We start from the raw sequence: 12,137 nt of genomic DNA, 5'->3' as shown, positions 1-12,137 counted from the left end.
TGTATGTGTATATGCATAAGTATTTAATATGTATATAGACGCATATCCGAAGAGACAATAAGAGATATGACTGTCTCTTGAGGTCCAAATTTACACTGAATCAAATTGGATATATGCAACTTGATCACACTTTAAAATTGTCAAATGACAAATTGATGTTTTTAACCCCTTCTTTGACCAAATTCTCGATCCACAGTTAAATACATATTCGGGTTATACGTACAATGTTTTTACAAATCACAAATGATGGAGATAAAAGGATATTACAGAAGTGAGGTGAGAAAATATCAGAAGACGCATCGAATCGAACATCCTGCTCTCCCTCACAAAACTCTCTTCATCATGAGGCCATGAGAAATCAATCAAAAATTATAAATAGGAAGCTATCATCACATCATTCCACGCATCAATTAAAAAAAAATATCATGGGAAAGAAACAACTTATATTGGATAAAGTTGTTCGTTTCGGGCATCTTCCCATTATTAAAACTTCCGGGTAGGGCCCTGTGATGGTGTGTCCTATGCAGGGGCACAGCCATATGGAGGTCCACCGGATCTGGTCCTCCCAAACTTCCTAATTCAACATACTTTTGTATACTTTCTCAATAAAGTTATACTTGTTTAACAGGAAAATGATTGATGTAACATGAAAATTTGATCTTATAGTTCATCTGTACTCTTTCTCTTACAAAAACAATCTAGTTCTATCATTTTTTTTTTTTCTGAAAATATTTTACAATTATTTATCGCCTTTTCGGGTTCAGAATAATATCTTTTCAATACTATATAGACATAGTGGCTTGTGGTATTGGACCCCCCCCCCCCAATTTTCTGGGTGCGCACTTGGTCCTGTGAGATATATAGAATGCTCCATTCGATTCACCCTCTTATATTTTCTTACGTGCCATTTCATGATTTTATTCCCAGCTGTACGTATACGATTTATAAGCATTTCACTATACAAGTCGTTTTGAAAACGGTATCCCGAGTGAAAACTTTTTTTCTACAAAACTTGACTGTTTCTTCATGATCCTTTTAGTGATAAATAACTACATACTGTACATTGCCATTTAAAATTTTCAGATTACTCCCAGGGTCCAGTAATAAGGAGCCCTAAGGGGTAAGCAGAACCCTTCCATTCAAAGTGCCCTCTGACATTTTGCTCTCTTACTGTTTTTTTTTTTTTTTTTTTTTTTTTTAATCTTTTATCTCCAGCAGTTTGTGATTTATAACCACTGGGCGTGATATCCGAAACACCCGGTAGACAGACACAGATAGATGAGTATAGATATAGGTATAAAAATATATTTTCTTCTTGCTAGCCAGTGTATAATATTTGAACTGCCCTGGTCATTATATAAATCACGTACTTCCGTATTTTTTTTAAATAATGCAATATCTAAAACAGCTTGTAAAACTTTACGAAGATGGATATGCTACCTTTTTTTTATATAGGGGCTTTTAACAATGTCCTTATACCAGTAATCAACGCAATAATGAATGATATCTTCATAACAATAGATGGTTAGACGAGGATGGGATACACAGAACAACTAAATCTTCATTACAATTATATGAGTCAACTCACAAGATTGATGTTGGTCATTTTACACTTTGTGTATCTGTGGTGGGAGGGTATATTATATACTGTTCCAACAACCAGTCTCTTCAGCTAGGAAATATAAGCGAGACTAGTCCACATCAATTGCCTTAATTAGTTACCCAATGTTCTCAGTGCTGAAATCATGATCCTAACGAGACGTTCTCTTTGGAACAGTAGTCGTAATATAAAATGAACGAATCTTTCCTGCCCCCCCCCCTTCACTCTCTAACCCGAATCCCCGTCTACAACAAGGTTGTTTCTTTCCTCTGAAACGTTATAATGAGAGACAGTTCCCAAAACCGAAATACACACACTGCGCATGCGCTATAATTAAACTAAACTTTAATACACACTTCCATCGTCTCTACATCTCAATATGTGAACATTTATATACATACGACCTTACCCACCTTTCTTTTGAAACTAATTTCTCCACGTTGTGTTTCGATTTTACTGTCCGTTCTTCACTGTCGGCCCGTATGTATACGTGTATTTTAAGAGCTATAAAGTATCCTGAAGGTTGTGTGGGAGCATTTTGAGCACCAGCCGGTACCACGTACAAACTTGATGGTTTCATGTCTCTATCTTTTTATCCCTCTCTCTTTCTCTCTTTACCGTATATCAAAGTGGCACCACTGCACAGGATTTCAAGTTAATTGAGATGTTGGTTCCCTTTCCACACTTAATTGCTATTTTAAGTTAGCTGAGACTGTTACATTCAGAACATGCTCATAAAAGCAAGGATGTATAAAACTTAAAGCTAGTAAAAACGTTGGGTACACATTATACACTTTTTTTTTTTTTTTTTTTTGTCCATTCGTTCACCTCATATTGTTACATGTTTATTTTCACTCGTATAAAGGACGAAAGAAATTGGTGAAAAGTGCAACCTACAGGAGCTGCCTTAAATATACAGGATGGCATGTGTATATATATACAGGATGTCCGAGACGAAATATCCTGATTTTAAGTGTAATATCTTCGTGGCTCCTTGCTGGTAATAACTTGGAGGCTCCTTGCTGAGCCCTTTCATGAAATCTATCCATCAATTGGGGCATATTTTCGTTGTTGTGCATCCGTTCATAGACCCACACACTTGCCAATAAGCGCTTCTCCAAAGTGAAGTCATTGGTATCTGCCATTGTTATTCACTAAATATGAAAAGATGAGACAATGAGCTGGTCAACTCACAGACTTTATTATTCTCCTCCGCGGGCAATCACGTGTCAGTTACAGTGAAATCAGCTCTGAAGAGCCAGAGGTTTTAGGGCATTCGGACGTCCAACATAATGTTATGATCCAGCTGGAGGAAATCCCTTAAGGGGGTAGACTACTAAATATTTTTCAAAAGCTAACAATTTTTCTTTTGCCCGTTTCTCGTAAATGAAAATAGATAATGAAATGTAACTTACCTCAATAATAGATAATGTTATTCTACATACGAATCGGAAGAATTTTCAGTGTTGCCATCCATAGAAATTACAGTGTGACCAGAATTTGAATTACTCAAAAATCTAGGTCAAGGCAATGACTGGAAAAATGAACTCAACGGTAATTGATGGCGTATCATGCTGTCTACGTTCCTAGTTAACTATTTTTTAAATAATATTTGTATTTATTCTGTAATAACTTACATACGTTATTACAAAATAAATAAGTTATTACAAAATAACCACAAAAAATATTTAAAAGTAGTTAACAAGGAACACAGACAGCATGATATGTCATCAGTTACTGTTGATTTCATTTTTCTAGTCGTTACCTTAACCTAGATTTTTGAGTAATTCAAATTCTGGTCAGGGGGCCGCGGTGGCTCAGTGGTAGAGCGTTCACCTCTGGTGCTTGGGGTCTCGGGTTCGATCCCATCCCCCGCCAAGTGAACTTTGTGGTGCACCAACACCGTGTGCGTGGGTTTTCTCGGGGTTCTCCCGTTTCCTCCAACTTTCTTCATTCCACCATTTCATTCATTACTCATCATCACCGTCTCCTTTAGCCTCACCGGCATAACCATGGGACGTAAAACTCAAAAGATTTCATTTCATTTCAAATTCTGGTCACACTGTGATTTCTATAGATGGCAACACTGAAAATTCTTCCGATTCGTATGTAGAATAACATTATCTATTATTGAGGTAAGTTACATTTCATTATCTCTTTTCATTTACGAAAAACGCGCAAAAGAAAAATTGTTTGCTTTTGAAAAATATTTAGTAGTCTGCCCCCTTAAGACGAGAACGCAAGAAGTTTCCAAGACATTTCAGCCATTCCCAGAAGTGCATTACGATCAAAGGGGACTACTTCGAACGACAGGAAGGACAGTAACTGCTGTTTCAGGTAAGACAACAATTCATTCGAAATACAGACACATTCACAGAACTTCCTGGACAGAGAGAGAGTTTATTAGTATTTAATGTAAGAGAATGCAAGAGAAATACACAAATCTAACCTTCAAGAGTTAATAAAATAAATGCATATAATGACAATCAAAAATCCCACTTTAAAAAACTATGAAGGGGAGTCTATATAAAATTTCAAACTCAGCAAATATACAAGAGATCCAGAATTTTTTCTGTCCTTCTTTGCAAATGTGCTAATGTAGTAAAGCATAGCATATCTACTATCAGAAATATTTTATACAAGTTTTATAATGTATTTTTTTAGACACTTGGTAGCAGATCCATTAGCATTACAAAAGGATGCCTCTAGACGAAAACGAGAGCAAGTGAAGGGCGGAGTGGGGGACGGGCAAACTTTCACACCAAAATATTCACTCTCATGTGTACAAAAATAATAATAATAATAATAATAATAATAACAATAATAAAGGAACATGTCATCAGATAATGTCACGGAAGCGGCGCATCTGCCTACAAACTAGAAACTAGGTAGTGAGGATCTAAGAGGAGCGGGGAGAAAAACCTCTACGAATACGAGTTTCTTGTATAACAGCTTTGAATTCAATGACATGTGATGGAGCGAATATCTTGTAGCTTCTGTATAGTACTGTTGCCGTCGCTCGCTTTCCATGAAATTTCAACGGCTCCAATCTCTCTTACTCTTTTTCTCTCTCTCTCTGCCAGCAACAAAAAAATCTCTAGCACACACTCACACCCACACAACTACATACACACACATACACACACGCTGTTCCAACATGGCAAAAAGGAAAACCTGCAGGGGGCGTCACAGAAAAAGGGGGGGATGGATATAGTTGGAATGGGTTGGAGGCGTTTTGCTACGCCCCCCTGCTGCAAGAAGCTTTGCCAGCCGTCTGTGGTTGACGTGTCACGGGAATTTCCGTGGTTGTTAAAGACTCTAGGAAGAATCCGTCCTGGAGGTCCCGGCAATCTACTGGCCCAGCGGGTGTCCATGCTCTGGGACTTTTCTCCACATTATTTTCTATTCACTACGTTTTCAGAACACGGGAAAAGTTCCTTTGGAATAACACACGCAAGAGGAAAGAAGTATTTCCTCTACGTCTGGTATAAGTTTGAATTAAAAACCAAGGACTGGAACTTCTGGAAGTAAAAGTACGTAACACTCCGTGTTAACAAAACTATATAGAGGATGATTCAAACTATATATATATATATATATTCAGAAATATTACGCATTCAGAAGAGGCATGTGCCATTTAAAAAAAAAAGTCTCAGATTCTTTGAGCAATCTGACACCAGTATATTTCAATAATGAGGTGTCTTAACTTTGTTTGTTTGTACAATATTTAGTACTTTGTTTATAGTGAGGCTATACACAGAGATACCTACTGTTGAAAATGGTTGCTGAACTATCTATAGTATCACACTTGCAATCAAAACCGGGACATAGTGCACCAAACCCACGCACTCTAACCACTGGACTAGGAATGAGGGCGTCCCATCTTCATATAGCCAACATAAAATAATTCCTTACTCACAGAGAAAAGTATGATCCGTGATAAAAATTGATATGCACAAAAAGACCATGTGCAAGGTCTCATGGCAGGCAAGTATAACTACGAGATTCAAGAAGGTCCTTTCCATCTCCCTTTTAAATTTTCTTTCCTTCCAATTATCTACAATGTAACATGACAAATTATTTTAGAATTATGTTAAACCAGAAAAGAGAAATTTTGGAAAGTTTTAGGGTAACGGAAAGTGCGTAAGTTCTAAAGTTCGTAAGCGCTTAAAATACAAGTATAAAGAAGTACAAAATAAGCTGCAACGAAAAAGAAACTACACCTTTAAAATTCAAGGGCCAAAAGAAAAAACCTACAACTTTTTAATATAAGCTGTTGTATTCAAGTTTGAAGAAGAAAAAGAAAAAAATGAGTTAGATTTAGGGAAAATATAGTGATTTTATTTTATTATTACAGCAGGGTTTCTCAGCCTGGGGGTCGCGACTCCTAAGTGGGTCGCGAGAGGGTTTTATGAGAATCGCGGAGATAAGTGGAAGAGATAAATATAATTAGAATCGAATACAGGAAAATATTTTTAAATATTAATTTTTAATTTTGTTCTGATAGTTATATTTTTATTTTTATACATTCTGTTAAGAATAATACAAAATAGGTCTACTAAACATTATCAACAGGTGCAGAGTTGTTTAAAAATCAGTTTAAATGAAAGAGATATGATACGAAACTAATGAGGACTGCATTTCTACCTATTGGATCTCCGCAGCAATAGGTATATTAACAATCCCACACAAGCTCATTACAAACCAGAAATTATAAGGGGGTCGCTGGCAAGAGGATGTAATAAAATGGGGGTCATGATAGGAATTAGGTTGAGAACCACTGCCATACAGTATATCTAGTATTCTAGTATATTTACGTCCCACAATATGATATGGAAAAATTAGTTGTACGTATATGTAAGCGTGAGGATCGACCATTTTAAACAGCATGTATAACGAAATGTAATAAAAGCGAATTTTGTATGGTGCTGAATTTAAATTTTCATACTAAGAACAATCCGTTACCGGGACAGCTTATATTGTTCAACCTTATGTTTACAACAGAAATCTGTACGCAGCATATGCTATCCATGTGCTACGTTGGTACTATCTTTTTCCCGCTAAGACGTTACATCATGCCCCTGCAAGATCTCTGACATATAACAGTCTTCCATATATTACATATAATCATACGCATACGTATGTTACATCCATATGATATATACATCCATCTGTATGTGAGATCCTTACTGCCTATATAAAACAGTTCTTTCTTTCATACAGAGAGTATGTATAGATGGAACTCTTATACGGAAAGTATTATAAAATGTGCGTTTTCAGTTTACCTTTGTTGCAAGATATTGCGTACGTTAAGTCCAAAAAGTACAGGATTTGGGCATCTAACCTACGTTTTTATGTACATCACATATGGTAAAGACGGGCCAAACGGACATGTTAAGCAGTTTTCTGTTGCTTGTATGAATACGAATGACCGAAGAGAACTCAAGATATTTCTTACAAACCAGTAAGCTTTCTGCAAAGTAAAGGTATAACAAAGAAATCAGTTTGTCAATTAGTCAAGGATATATTGAACAATTAGTATACAAGGGTGCAAGATGTCCATATGCCCCATGAGGTGGGGCAGAAGGACAAAAATAGTGGGGCAAACGGACAGTTACAGTTACAGTTTATAAACCACTAACACTGTTACAAAGAATGCGTACAAAGTATGCATCACGACCATTTGGATCGCATTCTACATGGAAACAGAAAAACAATCTGTACACATTACCCAGTCTTCTTCCTCGACATATCGTTTCCACGAGTTAAACTTCTAGCTGTAGCATAGGACAATGATTGCGCTACACGCGCACTAAGTGTTTTGTGACGTTGTACGAAACCATGCTCCCAATCTTTACTAGCCATTTTTGCATCATTATTGAATATGTGTTTGTATTTGTTCTCAACAGCAAAGTTGTACGCCAACTTTCGTAATTCGCGTAGAGTTAGCCCAAATCCCATTTCGTCCAAGGCAAGTAGATAGATGCTTTTCTAATTCATTTTCTGCTGTGCTGAGAATGTTGTATGATTTCCAAACTTTCGGATTATGTGCGATGACATAACACGTCGTCGTAGTGTATTACGAGGGGCATTAAAAGTTGTCGCTGCAGTTGACAGAGGCATCTTGTCTTCACGTACGGCTCTAACAGCAACGGCTATGGACTCATTTTCCTATTTGCATCTGTCTGTTGTGCGAGATCGATAACGTACTATCTTTGGAAAAAATGGTAGTACTAATAAGAAACCCGCCTCTTAAGTAATATACATACAAAGACATATTGTTTTTTTACTTCATACTAACCATTTAGGTCACTGTCCGTTTGCCCCGCTAATTGTGTGTCCGTCTGCCCCCCACACACATTGGTTTCAAACATTTCTGACCCTACTCAATAGATGGCACGCAACATTCATTTACTCTAGTGGTGCGTGTGACTATCTATCTATTGTCTGCTGCTTCTCCCACGAATGTTTAGCAACTTCCCTTCGTTGTCAAATATTTAATTTCTGAAGTTGAGTTTTTAGAAATCACGTTTTGGGATACTTGCCTCTGTGTAATTGTTGTCAATTTCTTCGCAATAGTTCTGTACACGCACGATATTCAGTGAATTCTACTCTTGCGATGTGAAGCACGAACTATAACCAAACACCATACACGACTAGACTCTCTGTTGCCAGGTTAACATATTTCCTATTACTATATTTCTTAACTCCTGCCGGTCTGCCCCCACCGTCCATCTGCCCCGTCCTTACCATACGTTTTTTTTTTCTTTATGCACAGTTCAAATTTGTATAAAAAGAGAGGGTTAGTTTTGCCCAATATGGCATTGGTTCACCACATTCAGCAAGAATTTTTGGTAAGTCTTGTATAAATGTCATTATCTACAACACTTTTTTCCTTAAACAATTATATATATAATATATAATTGCATAGAGCTTACATAATATAATTGCAGGGTAAATGCAAGACTTGAGCTTCTCTTAAAGATTTTTTTGTTAATTTCTCTTTAGAACAACTTCTCAAAAGAAACATAATCCTGGATTATTCTCTTTTTCTCTTTGTAACCATGTAGTAGTTATTTCTTGGCCAAACTTCTTTCAGCGACTACTTAAAACGTTAGTTAGAAACTGTACAGAGTAGCTTTGTCTAAAGACAGATCCAGATTCTCCCCCAATCCTCTACCACCACCACAGCTATCTCGCAATGCCATAAAGCTCGCCTACGGAAATAGAACTTTTTTAGCTTTGAAACTGTGGTTGCTTCCTGCAAGAAATATGCTGCAAGCGAACGGTCTGGACAAGAGGGCCTGCCTTTTGCGATGCAGGAAATGGGGGAAAAGAGGGAGTGAACTGGACTTCTCAAGTTTTGAATCTGCAGGGCACGAGAATTCGCCAAAAGAGAAAGAGACCATTGGCTGGTTAGTTCTGAAGATGAAGGAGAGAGTGAGGAAGCAAAAAGGGGTAAAAGGGGAGGAAGAAGAAACTTTCTATAAAAGGCCAAAGAGATAATTTGAAGCAAGATCGCATTAGAGCACAGAAAACTACGTTAATTCATTCATTCTAAATTGTTGCAGTAATAAACGAAAGCGTGGAAATATCATATGAACTTTCAGTAATATCAATTATTGTTATACATTCTAAAAATATCATTAGCATTCAATGAAAAAGAAATCCAAAGTTGAGACAATGCAAATTGATAGATCTTATGTAGTTGAACAAAATGGCATTAGTGAGGGTGAATCCTCATACATAGTTTTAGAGAAAATCGAAAAATGCACTATCTTGTAAATCTAAAATATGACGTTGTACGATAACAACGACATCTATGAAGATGGAACTGACACTAAAATATTGTAATACTCTGTAGGTAGAGTTAAATGATGTACATAGGAATCTTTTAACCATTCACCCTTTTATTATAATATATATATATATATATATATATATATATATATATATATATATACTTTTTGCACAAAGATTCTATAAGCCTTTAAATACTCTGATAAATGTTTTCAGTGCAGGTTATGAGTAGTCCCTTCGGTGTACGATGTTGCCTCGGGAATGCGGCGTAGGATCCACACTGCGTACGATCCAAACTGCGTAGGATCAAAAAATTCAGCTCAAAACCTGTTTGGATCCTACGCAGTTTGGATCCTACGCAGTGTGGACCTTACACAGTGTGGATTCTATGCAGTTTGAATCCTACGCAGTTTTGGACCTACGCCGTTGCCCTGAAATAATTTAAGTTTTAATCATGCGCTCAAAAAAAATATTTTTTTTTTATCATCCCTTTAATATGTTTAACCTGTGCAGCTATCAATTCATGGACTCCGCACGACCTAAACTGCGTAGAATACACACTGCGTAGGGTCCAAACTGCGTAGGATCCACACTGCATACAACCAGGGGCGTCGCTAAGAGGGGAAAGGGGGGAGCAAGTCACCAACTTCTGATCGAGTTGGCATTTTCTTAGTTACCCAGTTGATGTGAATTATCAATTCTTTTACGGACTTGGCAGTTGGCACAATTTAAGATTTATGTAATTAGTCTAGGTTTTTGGCTAGGTGGGGCTTCGTCCCAAATTAACGAACTTCTGAACAAGTTGGCAAATAAAAATGCCTAGTTGCCAGTTATTACTTTGAAGACTGTCGTCCCCTTCAATCAGAGCCGTAGCTACAGGGGGGGGGGGCAGCAGGACGCTGATAGCAAGGGGCGCTGAACGAGCAAGAAGAAAGGAAAAGTGTTGAAAATGAATAAACGACGCGGCGCCCCGTAAAAGTTCTGGCGCCCTTTTAAACCAATATTGTCGGTTAGCAAAGAAATGGATTTGTTAAAGATTTTCTTGCTCGCTCCGCTCGCAACTCAAACATTTCAATAACAGTCACGAGTTTTTCACTTATTAAAGAAAGTTATTATATATGACTAGCAGCGTTCACCCCGCTTCGCTGCGGTCACCCCGGAACGCAATAAACTTTGTTACTTAGATAATTTTTACTTTTTCGCTTTCAAGTGATATGATAAAAACCATAGAAGATTGCAGTAAATCTTAACATTATATCGCCTGTCATTTATGTTAACCCGCCCCGCTTCGCTGCGGTCATCCCGGTGCTGGCATATTGTAAAAGTGTCTGTAAAAATAAGCAAATCAATTAAAAAATTTTAAACAGAAGATTCAAGCTATTTTCCGCTGTATATCGCCTGTCATTTATGTTAACCCGCCGAGTGACACGGTCATGCGGGTTGCATATAAATACGTTTATTTTTACCTATGATGAACTAATAACAAAGGATTTGTACCTTATGGACACTTGAATGGTCAATTATCTCAAGACACTGGTAATTAAAAATTAAAGTGATATGATAAAAACCATCTAGGGTCCAAATCCTAATAACCCCCCAAAAATGAAAGAAATTGGTTCAGCCGTATTAGCGTGATGAGCGGACAAAGGATTTTGTACGTTCTCTTTTATATATATAGATTTATTAATGACGATGTGATATCAAGGTGCCGTGTAATGTCTTATAGATTATGCAGGAGGATTTTCAAAGTCAAACGGTCAAAGTTTGAAATGTGTTTTGAATGTAATGAATTTCCTTAGTTAATCACGTCTTTCTACCCAATCGGGTTTATCACGATGGTGAGAATTAAGGTATGAAAAGTAGAGGAGTGAAGAGAACATGCAAGCTGCTGTTTGCGCGGGAATATTAAAAATGAAAGTAACAAGAATAATAACATTTTCGAACTTGAAGAAGTTGTAAAATAGAGGCTTAAGAGGTCAGAGCTTAACCAACGATTTTGTCTTTTCCAAAGACTGATCACTACCAGTGATTTTTAAAAGTTCAATTGACATATGAATTGCTTCCAATTTGAATGTTTTTATTCGAATCATTTCTCCATGGATATTTTTTCTGCATATGTATCTAGTTGTGATATTTTTACCTATCTACATACATACAGAATATGCACACATTATATATCCTTATGTTGTAATGCGCCGTTAATCTGTACCTGTACCTCAGCACATTACTTCATATTTGGACAAGGGGCGATTCGGATATTGGTCTGTACCCTCGGATATTAAAATTAAAACTTAAGGAAACTTTCACTGATTTCATAACACTGATGCTAATAAAATTATTTTATAATAATAGGGCTACGTTTTCGAAAAGTAATGTTTGAAGCACACTTCATGTTGTGCTAACTTTATATTTTCTACAAGTCTGTGTAATTGGTTGTTTCTTGAGACAAGAATTTATTGACGAAATGTAATATTTGGAGGGTTCAGAGCATAATAGATCCAAATCCATTTTCTATAAATTTCAATTCTCCTCAGCAAATGAATTCTATTTCAAAACGTAATACTTCGCAGTCAAGAATCCAAAACAAATGTGACTAAAACCATGCGAAAAGGCGTGGGATAGTTTCATATGATAGCTGCTACTAGAGGTGTCAGTGAAACAGGAGGGCTACCGCCCCCATCCTCACCTTGCATTTCAGATTTTGGGGACAGTAAGACAGTTTCAGAAATCTTTTGAT

The sequence above is a fragment of the Thermobia domestica genome, chromosome 9 (genome assembly GCF_964235325.1).
Source record: "Thermobia domestica chromosome 9, izTheDome1.hap1.1, whole genome shotgun sequence".
Classification (NCBI taxonomy): Eukaryota; Metazoa; Arthropoda; class Insecta; order Zygentoma; family Lepismatidae; genus Thermobia; species Thermobia domestica.
This window is presented reverse-complemented; position numbering follows the sequence as displayed.